The 13,562-nt window shown below is 40.8% G+C and overlaps 1 protein-coding gene and 1 long non-coding RNA gene across 3 annotated transcripts in view; both read left to right on the forward strand.

Annotated features, from left to right (window-relative positions):
* The window catches only part of LOC147146388 (uncharacterized), a 53,704-nt gene extending 48,924 nt beyond the window's left edge, over positions 1 to 4,780 (forward strand). For both annotated transcript variants that reach the window (XR_015087272.1, XR_015087270.1), the window contains 2 exons: positions 1,284 to 1,374; positions 4,351 to 4,780. This is a non-coding gene — a long non-coding RNA (uncharacterized LOC147146388). The remainder of the gene's footprint in view (positions 1 to 1,283; positions 1,375 to 4,350) is intronic.
* Positions 4,781 to 12,738: 7,958 nt separating this feature from the next.
* The window catches only part of zcchc7 (zinc finger, CCHC domain containing 7), a 45,273-nt gene continuing 44,449 nt past the window's right edge, over positions 12,739 to 13,562 (forward strand). Inside the window, exon 1 of the mRNA XM_086034097.1 lies at positions 12,739 to 12,887. The gene's annotated coding sequence lies outside the window, so the exon portion shown is untranslated. The remainder of the gene's footprint in view (positions 12,888 to 13,562) is intronic.

The following is a 13,562-nucleotide window of genomic DNA, read 5'->3' on the forward strand; positions in this document are numbered from 1 at the left end:
CCCAAAACATCACCTCGAGCGCGGCTGGCTTGCTAGTGCACCCCCGCGTTTCAGGACCTGTTCTCTTGCGGACAGCGCCGGCGCTCGCAACCCCCTGAAAGCCTGACGTCCAGCCGCCGGCCAGCTGCCTGTCACTCAGCCGCCTCCCAGCCAATCACAACGCGAGAACCGCTGCTTCGTCACTACCCGCTTTGAACAGAAAGGGCGGGGTTCTGCGCGGCTCCGATTGGCCGATGCGAATGCTAGCGGCCAATGACGCTTCGCGATCGTTTTAATCCCCGACCAATGGGTGACTTCGACCCCAGCCCTCCCTACTGAGGGAGTCGCATCGCGTCTTACGTTTAATTTCAATTAACCACGTAGAAAGCTCACGCTTTTGTGGGCATTTGCGCTCAAGTTATCCGTGTCACGGTGTCAATATTAAATATCTAATTAAATGAGTATTACCAAAATGAGGCTTTGTTGCAGCGAGGTCCCGTGACGTCTGCGTACAAGTCCACAGCATTGAAAACACGTTCAACTCCTAATTACAAGGGTTTTGTGAAGAAAAGTTTAGCGTTGACATAAAATATGTCCTTCATAAACCGCGCATATATGCTTCTGAGAGCTGACTGAAAACAACTAGCGTGTCGTCAATATTAAGTAAGCCTCCTTATAAATCTCGAGGAGAATCCACGGCATAAAAAAAAAAGCATTGCCATCCATTAGGCTGATTGCGGATTCAAACGGGCGTCGTTTTTAATGAAGTGCAATTACCTAAGTTTCTAACATCGCTCCAAAGTGCGAGGAGAGAGGGGAGGTTCAATAAATGTTCGTCCCACCTGATTTTCTAAGGCATATCGGAGACTCGGTCGTGTAATATTAAGCACACAAATAGCCTTAAGCGTGAGCCAAATTAGAAAATAGTTATTTCCATGTGCTTCCTGCTTCCAGACATTGAATCATTTCTCTCTTATTTTACATCAGATTCGCGAGCAGACGTGCATATTCCCAATCATATGACTTCCCCGAATCATTATTGACAAAACCAAGACACATGATAATATATATTTTTTTTATGTTCATTAAAAAAAGCAACCCAGCCTGAGATGTCGAGCAAAGCACGAGTTAATGGAATACTTCATGTTTTTTCAATCAATAAATGTCTTGGTTTAGCGCCACTTTCGTAAGTGTGATTTTAGTTCTAGGTGTCTAGAAGCTTTCACAGCGGTTTGGACACAAGTAATGCCAATTAAAAGAAATAGGTTGTCTGATGAATGTTTAGATTTTTTTTTTCTTTTCAGAAAACGTGTCGTGTTTGTGAGTGTGTGTGCTTCCCAGATGAGTCACCAGGGGGCGTTCGACTATGAAGGACACGTCCACATGCACAAGCAGGTACACGTTTGCGCAATACGTACGAAAAACACAACACAACTTTAGCATTGCTTATTGCGATCACGTGATCCATTTGTGCTAATTGTCGATTATCAATATCATTGTGTTGTGCAATTGCTCTGATCATTACCCCCAAAAGAACCAAACCTTCAACAAGAAAACAACAAAAAAGTTTGGATGTTACTCGTGCCACAGCATCACAATTGTTTCACATTTTATGCTTTTTTTTTTTCTTAACTGTATGAATTATAAAATATATGCGCGCGTGTTAAACAATGCTTGCTCCATATTTAGGCCGTACTTTCCTTTTTTTTTTTTTAAATGGAGACTGATAAAATGACAATTGGGCAATTTAGACGTCTACACTTGATTTGCATGCAGACACGGGCCTCCTTCATTTAGGGAACATATTGGATAGAAATAATAGTAAAATTATTATTATTATTAAGGATAATAGAAAATATTTATTCGACATGACTTTATCCAGATGTTTCAATGATGTAGTTAAAAAACAACAATTATGTTTTCTGTGTGTTCTCACTCTTGAAAACGTATTGAAATAATTCCAATATATTTTTCAAAATGTTAAGTAAAAAGACATGGCAGCATTGAATAAAGAGACTTTTAAAAATGCCCCCCCTCCCTCCAACACTGACTCCTTCTGTTTTGTGCTCAGTTTGAATTACAGATTTGGGAGCCACAAAACGCTTTCTCGTCACATGCCTCGCATTTGCAAATTAAATACATAAGCAATTAAAAACAGCCAAACACAAGCAATCATGTATACAAATTGTTGTTGCTTTAGGCTTGGAAATTTGGAGAAAACTTCCATCAGGGTGGGACGACTTTAATCCGGGGGTCCTGAGACATTACCATATTTCATTAGCCGACCTCTCAGTGTTGGAAATGGGAGCGCGGAGGAGGGAATGGGGAGATTAGACTTTCTTAAACATTAGTAAGACGAATTGTGGTCGTGATAATCATTGGGAGGCAAATTGGAGGCGATGTTGTAGTGCCTTTCTTCCTTCCCTCCATGCATCCACCGTGGAAGACTGTTTTGCCTTTTTGCGCCCGAGCCTCGAAACGGAAAAGCAATGAAAAATTAATAGCGCATGTTAACTCCACCAAGCTCGTTTATTACACGCCCGCGTGGCTGTCAACATAATGAGAAAGCCCCCTCGTATATCTCAACTCTTACGTTTCGTTTTGTTTTTGAAATATAGGTCTAGGTTCAAAATAGAAATATTAAACCCCCACTCCTCAAAAAAAATCATAAATAAAATATATGCCGACATATTGCGCAAAGGCGATTCACACTTATTGGTCCATTTGTAATGACTTGGTTGGCTGGTAATGCACCTAATGAGGAGTCAAGTGAGGCCTGACCACAAGCTCTCATGCACTTTGAGGGGCACTTGAGGTCATCTCTGCTTCTTTTCCCCACACTCCAAAAAAAAAAAAAAAACACACACACACACCTTTTTAATTTTTTTTTTATCTTGCATCGTAAAATCACATTCCTATTCATTGATGCCATGAACACACTTCCCTGATATTTGTTTATCGAAATCAAATCATTTATCAGTAATCCTGAATTAAAAAGAATAAGACTGTCGATGACATCTAATTAGGAATTCCTTTTTGACCTTAAATTACATATCATATGGAGTGCAGAGAGAAAGGGAGAGAGAGAGAGATTTTTTTGTTTATTTTGGTGTTCTCGAGAACGAGCTTTCACGCAAGGCCAACGGCTCGGGGCAGCTCTTTGCACCCTGATCACGTATTTCCTGGAGAGGTTGCAAGCAGAGGCCCTGGGCCCTCACGACTGCAGCAGTCGACGGGGAGGGCCTCCTAAAACCTTTTGATTTCCTCTGCGGTTATCATCCAATCGCAATAAATCCCTTTCCTTTTGGTGGCTAAAGCCCACTTTAAAAAGACTGGAAAAAATGAGCCACGATTTGTCTAATTGCTGATACTATACTCATATATATATATATATAACTGCTCATGAAGTATAACGCCTGCTAAATGTTAGAACTTTTTTTCTGTGTGCTTGTCCATCAACATATGAAAATAAATGATGAGGAACAATAATGAGGCTTAGCTGTCCACCTTCCAAAAGACGTTTTATCAATACAGAGCAGCAGGCATGGATATGAAATGATGTGCTATCCACTGGGTGCCATATTAAGGTCGATTGTGCTGATCTGGGAACCCCGCTGTTTTATGAATAGACTCATATAGCAGATGAACTACTTGCACTACGGAAAACACGCAGGAGCCAATTAAGTTGTTTCAGGATGTTGAAAACTGGAGTAAAATGGTGAACTAGGAGCAAAGAGACTGAACCCTTTAAAGAAGAGATTCTCAAACGTTGTCTACCAAGTACGTGTACTGTCTCAAAAAAAGTTCCACCATATTGGCCAACGTTTAAAAAAAAAAAAAAAAACAGGAGTGTAGTAGGCCCAGGTGTTCATCAAAAGATGCACCCCCCCCAACTCGCCCCAAAAAGTGCATTATTGAATATTACTGTAAACAACTGCAATGCTGCTGTGTTTGAACATAAACATTTGACTTAAATACAGGGTAAACTGTGCTTAAATAATTATACAAAAAATGTATTGCACATAAAACTTCTATTAAAACATGTAAACAAGCAAACAGTTCCAAAAGATGAAACGCAAGCAAACGTATTGTACTTAAAACTTAAATACGTATATGAAGCCACATAACATAACATATAACGTAATACTTTTAGCATTAAATTCAGCTATTTGTGAATAACACCAGAGTGGCACTACAAACCAGTACTCTTGCCACATTTTGAGAATCAAACGCAGGCTACATAAATATTTTGAATGCTAAAACCTTTGTAGTAAATTCAAGAGTTCTTTTTTTTTTATTTATTTACTTGAGTGTTTGTTGTGTTAACAATGATATGTCTTTCCGTCATCGTGTTATTTCCTTTCTTCACAGATTGGCTGACAAGAATCACGTGGTCGTACTGCCTCTTATTGGCGTCCATTTTAAAATTCCTCTCGCTAGTACCAAACGTGTTGCTATAGCCTTACAAAGTGCTACATTGCTAACTGGACATAATTGGGCTTATTCATCAAGGCACTTTGGAATGAACATATTGTCAAGCAGATCTTACTATAGAGCAAATGAAAGTGTATAAAAAGTCCCAAAACACATCATAGCATCCTAGTTTTTCATAAATTTAGTATGGCCGTCTGGACTTTATACTTTTAATGGCACCTGCAGAAGAAGTCCCCATCCCGTGCTTTGAACAAGCACACACATACCAACAGTGAAATATATGTCAACAAAACAAGCTGGTCACCAAATAAACCTTCCACTTGCAGTATCTTGCTAAAAAAAAAAAAAAAAAAAAAAAAGTCCCAAATTTGATGAGCGGCAAGTTTTGTCGCAGCCTTTGAATGACTTGCCAGGAACTTTGCAGTAAAGTTACACAACTCCGACAGCAGTTTGAATGTTTACAGGGAAATGACTTTCAATAGCGTGATCAAAACAAACAAACACGGAGATGGCGCGTGGTTCGCCTGCTCCAAAAATGAACGAAAACGAGGCGTGAGGTGGAAGTGAGCCGGTGCGAGCCTACCTGCTCTCCCCTGCCGCAGTGCACGACTCCTGGGCCCCTGCAGGTCCATCGTGATAGCCACTTAGAAGAGGAGAGGGAGGGAGGAGGGAGGGAAAAAGCAAAAAGAACAAAGTTTTTGCTATCCTCCCTCTCCACTCCCCTCTCTCTCTCTCTCTCTCTCTCTCTCTCTCTCTCTCTCGCTCGCTCTCCCTCCGACTTTGTAACACTGTTACTCGCTCTCTCTTCTTTCTGTCGTACAGTTGTTGGTGTGGGGGGGGGGTGCATTGCAGGTTGAAATAATTCGGCCCTTCCACTTTTTATTGCGCTGCCTGCAAGTGTTCACTCAGCTGCAACTAAACGCTTTATTTGTAAAAAAAAAAAAAAAAAAAAAAAAAAAAAGGAGGTTCCTCGTGGAAGGGGTGGGGGGGGGGCGTGAAATGAGTAAAAGAAGAGCCGCTCTCGCAATGTGCGCTCATGTCCTCTGCCCCTTTCCTGCCACTAAACTGCATACGCCGTTAGGCCGAATGGGTCACGCGCACGCGCGTCTGCGCATGCATGCGTGCGCGCGTACATATGCAACCTTCAAGCTTCCGCGCAGAAATAAAGCACCAAAGTTTGCCCTTCACTTTGAAGCGGTCTGTCCAGCTTGCCCTCTCTTTTGTCACTTTCAATCCAAGTAGTGCTGTTGGGGGTCAGCAAAAACAACAAAGTTTACGTAGAGTTAGTTTATCACAGTCTGGGATGAATAAGGAGGAAATCCATCTAACCGACTCATTCTAATGTGAACGTATTAACGTATTATAGTTCTACTGAGAGAAAAGTTTTCTATTTGGAATATAGAATAACCTCTATGTACTTTCGCCTCGTTGATGAATACCTGCAATCTACCTTTTTACGTCTATAAAGTCAAGTTTCTGGCCTGTAGACGGTGGCAGTCACTTTTTGCTCCACTAAAGTTACTTCCTAAGTATTTTAAATGTATTTTGACGTAATTCTAAAGCAAACAATAGAACTGTTTTCCCCCTTTTATTGTGGAATAAATGTGCTGTGTCCATAGAGTGTTGACAATTCTTCAGAAATTCTGCGTTTGGCTCAGAAATTCTGTACATTTATTTATTTATTTATTTTTTTCATTCATTCATTTTTTTTGAAAAGCAATGCCTATTACAACAATGCAGAATAAATGTGCAATGCCAAAAACAAATCAGCAAACTCACTAAAAGACAAAACATGGCAGATATTGTCTGTTTAAGTATCTGGCATGGCTTGTTGTATTTTTTTATTTGTTGGTGGATATTTGCTCACTTTTGCCTATGTAACCTTTTTAACACATAAAGTTATACTGGCGTATATACAATATAACAAACTTAAGTCATTGTGCATATTTCTCATTGCAAAAGAGCATTTTTTTTTGTGTGTGTGTTTTTTTTTTTTACTAATGTGACTCTGTAAAATAATATCATATATATATATATATTTATATACATAATTTTATTTTATTTTTTGGTTTAATATGAGCAACTTTGGCATATACCCTTGTACCGATGATGATGTTGTTGTTTTTTTCTCGCTGCAGAGGAAGATGCTTGCATTAATCATGCGATGAACCTGCATCCATATATAAGAAAAAACAAAATTTTCATAACGTGTGTCTTCGTCGTCTTTCACATTTCTGGTAAAGGAGTTTGAAAACAGATATTGCTTTGTGCATGAAGCATGTGACTCCCAAAACATAAAACGCGGCTCAGTGTACGGCGTTACACATGTCGAACTTGTCTGCAAGTCTGCAGGTCGGGTGTCAGGGTCACGCACACACCGTCCGGAAACAATTGAGCGTGGAACAAAGCGCGGACACACGTCAGTCCATTTAGTTGCCAACAACGCGGAGACCCTGCACATTCTCCTTCCAGCGCGCCAACATCATCAAATTACATTTTAGTTTATTAAGGAAATACAATAATATGATGTTATTATGATAGTAATGTATTTACTATCAAAGTCTACGTGCACCATTATATTACTTTATAGTTTTTACAGAAACATTTTTTGGGCAACCCGCTGAAACCAAGTCACATCATTTGTTTTATTTCATTCAGAAGAATAATTTGAGTGGAACTGGAACAAACCTCGAAAGAGCATGACTCCGATAACGCGAAATAATGATTTCTTAACCCCAAAACATCCAATTGTATGCATGAGCATGACAACGGTGGATTATTTAGTGCATTTCCTCATCTCACAGGAGATTATTCGAGTTATTTATTGTCATAAACGCTTTTTACTGAGCCCCCCCCACACACACGCACACGCACACAGAATAAGGAAAAAGAAAAAAATTTGATTAAAATGATCTGAGAGTAATCACAGTTAAACATTAATTGTCACTATATTATTTTTTTAGCCTATTATTATTATTATTATTATTATTATTATTATTATTATGACAAGCGTTTCGTTGCGTTATTGTTATTACTATATTTTTATCTCCATATTGTTATGTTTTTTTTCCCCACTCTACATGAGAAAAGTACATTAACAATTTTTAGGAAGTAATAATTAGTAACAAGTTAACAACATATATCGTAGCTACATTAAAATGACCGCAAACTATTACAATTCATGTAGGTTTAATTCCGTTGTTTTTATTTTCAATCTTAGTTGAGGTGCTTGCGCTGGATACCCTCAAAAAAAGAAATCCCGCACGATCTTCTAAGTAATTAATAACCACTTGTTTGTCTTTCATCCCTGTGCTAATTAATGTAATTAATACGGGGGCGGGGGGGGGGGTGCAGTTGAGGAGGGATGTTGGAGATTGGGGGAGTGGGGGCTTTGTGATCGGTGACCCGAGCTGTGACCGAGCGGAACCGGAAAGAATCGCATTAAAGGGTGAGACAAAAAGTCAACACGTAAACCACAAAGGAAGGTGCATGCGTGGTGTCTCTCAGTGTGGGATTTTTCTCCACACTGTTTGAGATGCGTTGAAAAGTGCGGCAAAATTGGTTTTTAAGACGCAAGTGAAACGTGCGAGTGAAGAGTTGGAGTCGCTAGTTTTATCCTGAAGGGAAAGTTGTCGTCACAAAAGAGCTGCATGGAAAAATCTGCCTTTACAAAGTTACTCAGTATTTCATCTGATGATTGTGCTTGTATCGAGGTGATACTATTTTGAGGGGTAACAGTGGTTTTATGAATGGGGTTATAGTTTGTAGTTAATGTAAAAAAAAACTATTAAAATAAAATACTGTATATATGCTTTTCTGTCAGTTGATTGTTTGCAAAGGCAGAGTGTTTTATATATATTTCTCTATTTCAAATATTCATTGCTTGTCCAAACCATTCGCATTTTACCTCCCTTTCAGGACAAATGTTTTTTTTTTGCGTTTTTTTTTGCTTTTAACCTATTGGTGCTTTTGCAAAGGCTAAAGTCAATTCTTCACTTTGAATCTTTCTTTATACAGCAGATTTGCGGTGTTTTGGAATTGTTTGGTGTGAATTTAACAAAGCGATACTGCCCCTTTTGTGTCTGATAATCCAATTTTTCCCCCTTATGTAAGGAAAAAAAAAAACTTCATTTCGAAACCTTGGTTGAGGACTTGTGTGTGTGCTGTGCGTCTGCTCTCCGCCCAGATGACCTCAACATCCCCGGGATGTAATTCAGAGTGGCACTTGTGTGTGGCAACACAAGATTCCCTTTCTCGCCGCCAGCCTCGCCGTTGCTGTGGCTACTCTGTCGAATGGCGGCTTAAGGGCAAGCAGGGCGGATTGAGCAATTGGACGCATTGTTTGTCCATGAAATATTAGGTGACACAACATGACACCAAGCCATTTATATGTAAAGGTATACATTTCAGCGTGACCATTCAACAAGAGCCAACAAGGTTGCTGTCACTGTTGTTTTATATTTTGCTGCCGGGGAAAGAGGTGTTGCGGCGTCAAGAAGTGCAAGTGTGTGTGAGCGCGTGAGTTCACATACGAGCTTCTGCTCACAAGTTCATCAAATCCCCATCGGCACCAGCCACAGGCCCCGCATGCACAGAAAAGGTGTTGTCAGCCTTTCTTTTTTATGCAGCATCTTCAGACTATACCGATTCTTAGTTTGACTTTAACCTTGAATGGAATTGATTTGATTAACCAGCACATGACGTCAACATGCCTCTAACCTTTTTTAGAGCCACACCCTTTCTCGCATGTGGATGTGGCGTCAGGTTGCGCAAGTCAACCGCTCCGAAAAACTTTGCAATAAGTATTATGCGCCTTCACTAGTCCAAACATGACATTCTGATTAATATTGCATTTGTGGAATACAAGTTAAGCAGCAGAATCCACCTGCTTTCAGCCATCTCATGGGCGGCCATTTTGTCACGTCTGTCGACTAAAAATGACATCACAGTTGCTCAGGTAACAACCTATCACGGCCCATGATTGGTTGTGAGCTGAGCCTTGCGCAACTGTGATGTCATTTTCAGTCGACAGCAAGTGGCAAAATGGCCGCCCACAGAGATGGCCAAAAACGGGTGGATTTTACTGCGTAACTCATATTGCACAAACACAATACCAATCAAAATGTCGTGTTTGGACTGGTGGGACTGCATAGAACATATTATTGTAAAGATTTTATTTTCGGTTGACTTCCTCTTTCAGCAGCAAATTCCACTCATTTTTAGACATCTTAGGGGTCGGCCATTTTGTCACGTCTGTCGACTGAAAATGACATCACAGTTGCTCAGGGCTCAGGTAACGACCAATCACAGTGCATTTGTTTTCTGAAGCTGAGCCATAATTGGCCGTTGTCTGAGCCCTGAGCAACTGTGATGTCATTTTCAGTCGACAGAAGATACAAAATGGCCGCCCCCAGAGATGGCCAAAGGGAGGATTTTACTGCTGAACTCATATTAATCAGAATGCCATGTTTCAACTAGTGGGCCTGCATAAATGTTTTGGGTTGACTTTGTCTTAAGGCACTCGTTAAAATGTTTAATAATTTATTGCAAGACCTTTTGAAAACAACTTTTTCCCCCCTCATAATACTGGTAATAATATCCTTGCTGTAGCCAATGATAAATACAGGACACTCGCATTCTCCTCCATTGGTGTTGTTTGTGATCCGTCTGACGACGGATGTGTTCAATGCAGCAGGCTTTCCACAGTTCCTCACTGTGTACTATTTTGAAGCCGAAAACTGACTGCTACAATGGAGCAAAACCAACACGTTACTTGTTGTAGTTCTTCCATTTCAATCACTTCTGATGTATTGCAACAACAGTTTCTCCAAATTTAGAGAGGAAAGCTTGTTTTTGTGTTATTTTGAGAACAATGTCCATAAAACCCGCCATCACCGTTTTCATCCCAACAAATGACTCCAAGCGATAGCATAGCCGAGGATCCAGTTGGGTCCTTCATAGACATCGGACGGCTGTATTTCTTAAACAAATGACCAACAGCTTCAAAATATTGGCAATAAATCCGGAGGACACATTGTGTGCCTTGGCCACAGCGACGGGTAGTGGCAGCCGTATAGTGTAAGGCGCACAAAAACACCATCAAATGAGAGCAATGACATGCTTCTTTTAACTCCTTTTCTCCAATAAAGATCATTCATCAGGCAGAACCATCCTCCAGGAATGTCTGATTGGAAATCAGGGGATTTTAAACCCCTGTCCCGGACACTCCATCCATCTTTAACACTCCACTGGTCCACGCACTTAGAGATGAACTGGTGAACCAGATGCCTCCGTTCAGCCGGTCCCCGACCTTTTCTAAAATAATAATAGTAAATACCAGCGGATGCACGGAAGTCTAAATCAGGCAGCCACATCACAATTTCACCGAGGCAGTCAGGCATCCCGAACCGGCATCCAATTTAGGGAGATATGAGGAGCGGAGGAGGCGCAGACTCCCTCCTCCTCCCACATATGCACCTCCCAAAAACAAAGCGGATGCAGGATTAGAAGCGTTTGTGCATGTGCGGGCATAGACAGCCTGAAAGAGTTGATAGTGAACCTATAGGTGCAGTCTAACCTTTGGCAGGAAACAATCCAACTCAGTGATGGCCTTTCGGTGTTGACACGCATGGGGACGCCTCAAGAATCAGATGGCATTCGCTCGCTGAATCCTTATTAGAATAGCATTCTCCGCTACCATTATGAAAGCGATTCCCATAGTTGGATCCACGGAGTTTGCAATTATTCTCTTGATATAAAGGAGAGGAAGAGGCGGATGCTAATGCAACACGGTCATGAAAGTCAGTGTGGCGTCGTTTTTGCGCGTTCACCTTGTTGTAAATACGACTGATGGCGATAGCAAGTCTGTTGGAGAACATTTACATATAGATTTCCATTCCAATCAACGTGCAATAATAGCGCGGGCTGGAGGATTCCGGGCTGTTGCTCAGACATGCGTGCACGCGGCGAGGGTCTTGTGCACATTGTGACATTTCGTATTTGGGCTGGAGTTAAGATGAAATTGGGCTGGGTGTGACTGTAGCCAAAGCAGAACATGACAAAATCGGTTTGAGTGGTGACATTTCAATAATCAAACGCTTCACAACAATGTGAGAGCAAATATATTCCGCTGGAAGTTGATATGACTTTGCATGGAATTACTGTAGAGCTGTATCAGCGGCGTTATTTACACGCAGTGTACTTTGACATTTTTGAATGGTGACAGAAAAGTGTAGATAGGAAATATACTGCTAGACTTGAACAGCCCGCAATGTCTGGAAGTATATGTCAGACAGATCGCATTATGTTTCAGGTCGACTGCAATTCAACAAATAAACATGTTGAGAGTAAAATTAAAGAGAGAATGACAGCCTCTCAACTTAAAATAAGTTCAGCAAATACAGCAGCGAGAGAGGAATAACGTAAACAGTGACTCCCAACCAGGGAAAGAGAAATGATCTAAATTTCACTTCATTTGAAAATTATTTTAGTAATTACAGATACATCTTTGTTAATCTATCTATGCCAGTGATGTATGTTGATAGGCAGACCAACTTTTGGTGAATTTCAGATTTTTTTCAAAAATATATTTTCGGTCAGTCCACACATTTTTACACATTACTTACCTAAATCTAAAGTGTTGAAAATGGCGTGCTCTCTTTCACGATGCAATGCAATTGGTTGAACTAACTTGCCATTTTTTGGGGTCTCCTGAAAAGTGACTAATTTGGAGGTACAAGGTTTCGGCCCGACGCCAGTGAAATGTTCTTCCATTAGATGGCAGAATCTACATGAATCGTATTGCCATTCATACAACAGAAGTTATGGCTTCGTACGGTATATTAATTGGTTTCAATTAAACAGGCCCTGATTTCACACTGAGTGAGTACATTGAGTACATTCTTACATTCTGTGACATTTTTGTTTTGGTTTGGTCTGTGTGTAATGAGATTTTTCTTTTGGTGCCTTGACTCAATAAATGCTGAGAAAGTATTAAGTATTATATAAACTAGTAGTGCTACTCCTAACAGCGACCACTGAGAAGGAATTCAAAGTTATAGTCCAACATAAACAACAACAAAAAAGACCTGCTAAACAGATGAACTGAATACTTTCTTCTTTAGCCACGAATCAACTTGTACAAACTAATGGCACATGATTTAGTTTGTTTACGTCCTCTGCTACAGACCCCCCCCCCCCCCCCACACACACACACAAGGCAGTTAAATATTCAAAATTTAACAATGATCACAACAATTCCAAATGTACGTAATAATATCAGTGTTACATTGTTCTCTGGCTTCCTTGGAATGCTCCTTGTAATCTCGAGTGCTGGCCAGGCAGAGTGAAACATTCTGGTTGGCCAACCTTTTTTCCGTCGACCAAACCCGGAAGTACTTCTCAGTGTCTCGGTTCAGAAGTGGGGACTTTACTTTGTATATGTGAGCACAGACGCATCAGTTTGGGGCTTTAAGGTAAGGCCGTGGATGTATATTGTATCGATAAAATTACGTCATCATGATGCAGAACACCCGCAGACATTGATATTTTCTTTCGTCAAGCGTTTTCGTGACTGATGCGCATATTGTTGTTTACATCCTGCTATGCTGTTTCGAGCACGTGGGCACAACTATAATGACACATGCTTGCCAGATCGGTCGATATTTGACAAATTAAAGCCCGCGATATTTAATTGGTCAACCAGCACGGTGGTTTGGAGTTTTGTTTGAGTTTTGTTTTACTTAAGGTGGCTGGATGTGAAAGCAAACATGCGCGACAGCGCGTCTGCCGGCTAGCTAGCACTTTGCTAGCTTAAGGCTACTGCCATACATATTCAAGATAGCTCGAGTGCGAATATTTTAGCATGTACTGATGATGAGCATTTTCGAGGATGGATGCGTGTATACAGTGTGCGATGTCCGGATACTATTAGTCATACACACATGCCTACGTTGACACGATGAATGATGTTGCGGCACGTCAACCGGTCTACTCCAAATGCAAGCAAGCCTGCTAATACACTACCAGCGTCGCAGTAGCCTACTATTTTGCCATTCTTGTGATCGGATCTCTGTACTAGAACCATCATTTTAAGCGCTTCTGCTTTATTGAATGCCCTCGTTTTATTTTCACGATTGTTGTAGTTTTAA

The sequence above is a fragment of the Filicampus tigris genome, chromosome 6 (assembly GCF_054856515.1).
Source record: "Filicampus tigris isolate MCC_2025a chromosome 6, RoL_Ftig_1.0, whole genome shotgun sequence".
Lineage (NCBI taxonomy): Eukaryota > Metazoa > Chordata > Actinopteri > Syngnathiformes > Syngnathidae > Filicampus > Filicampus tigris.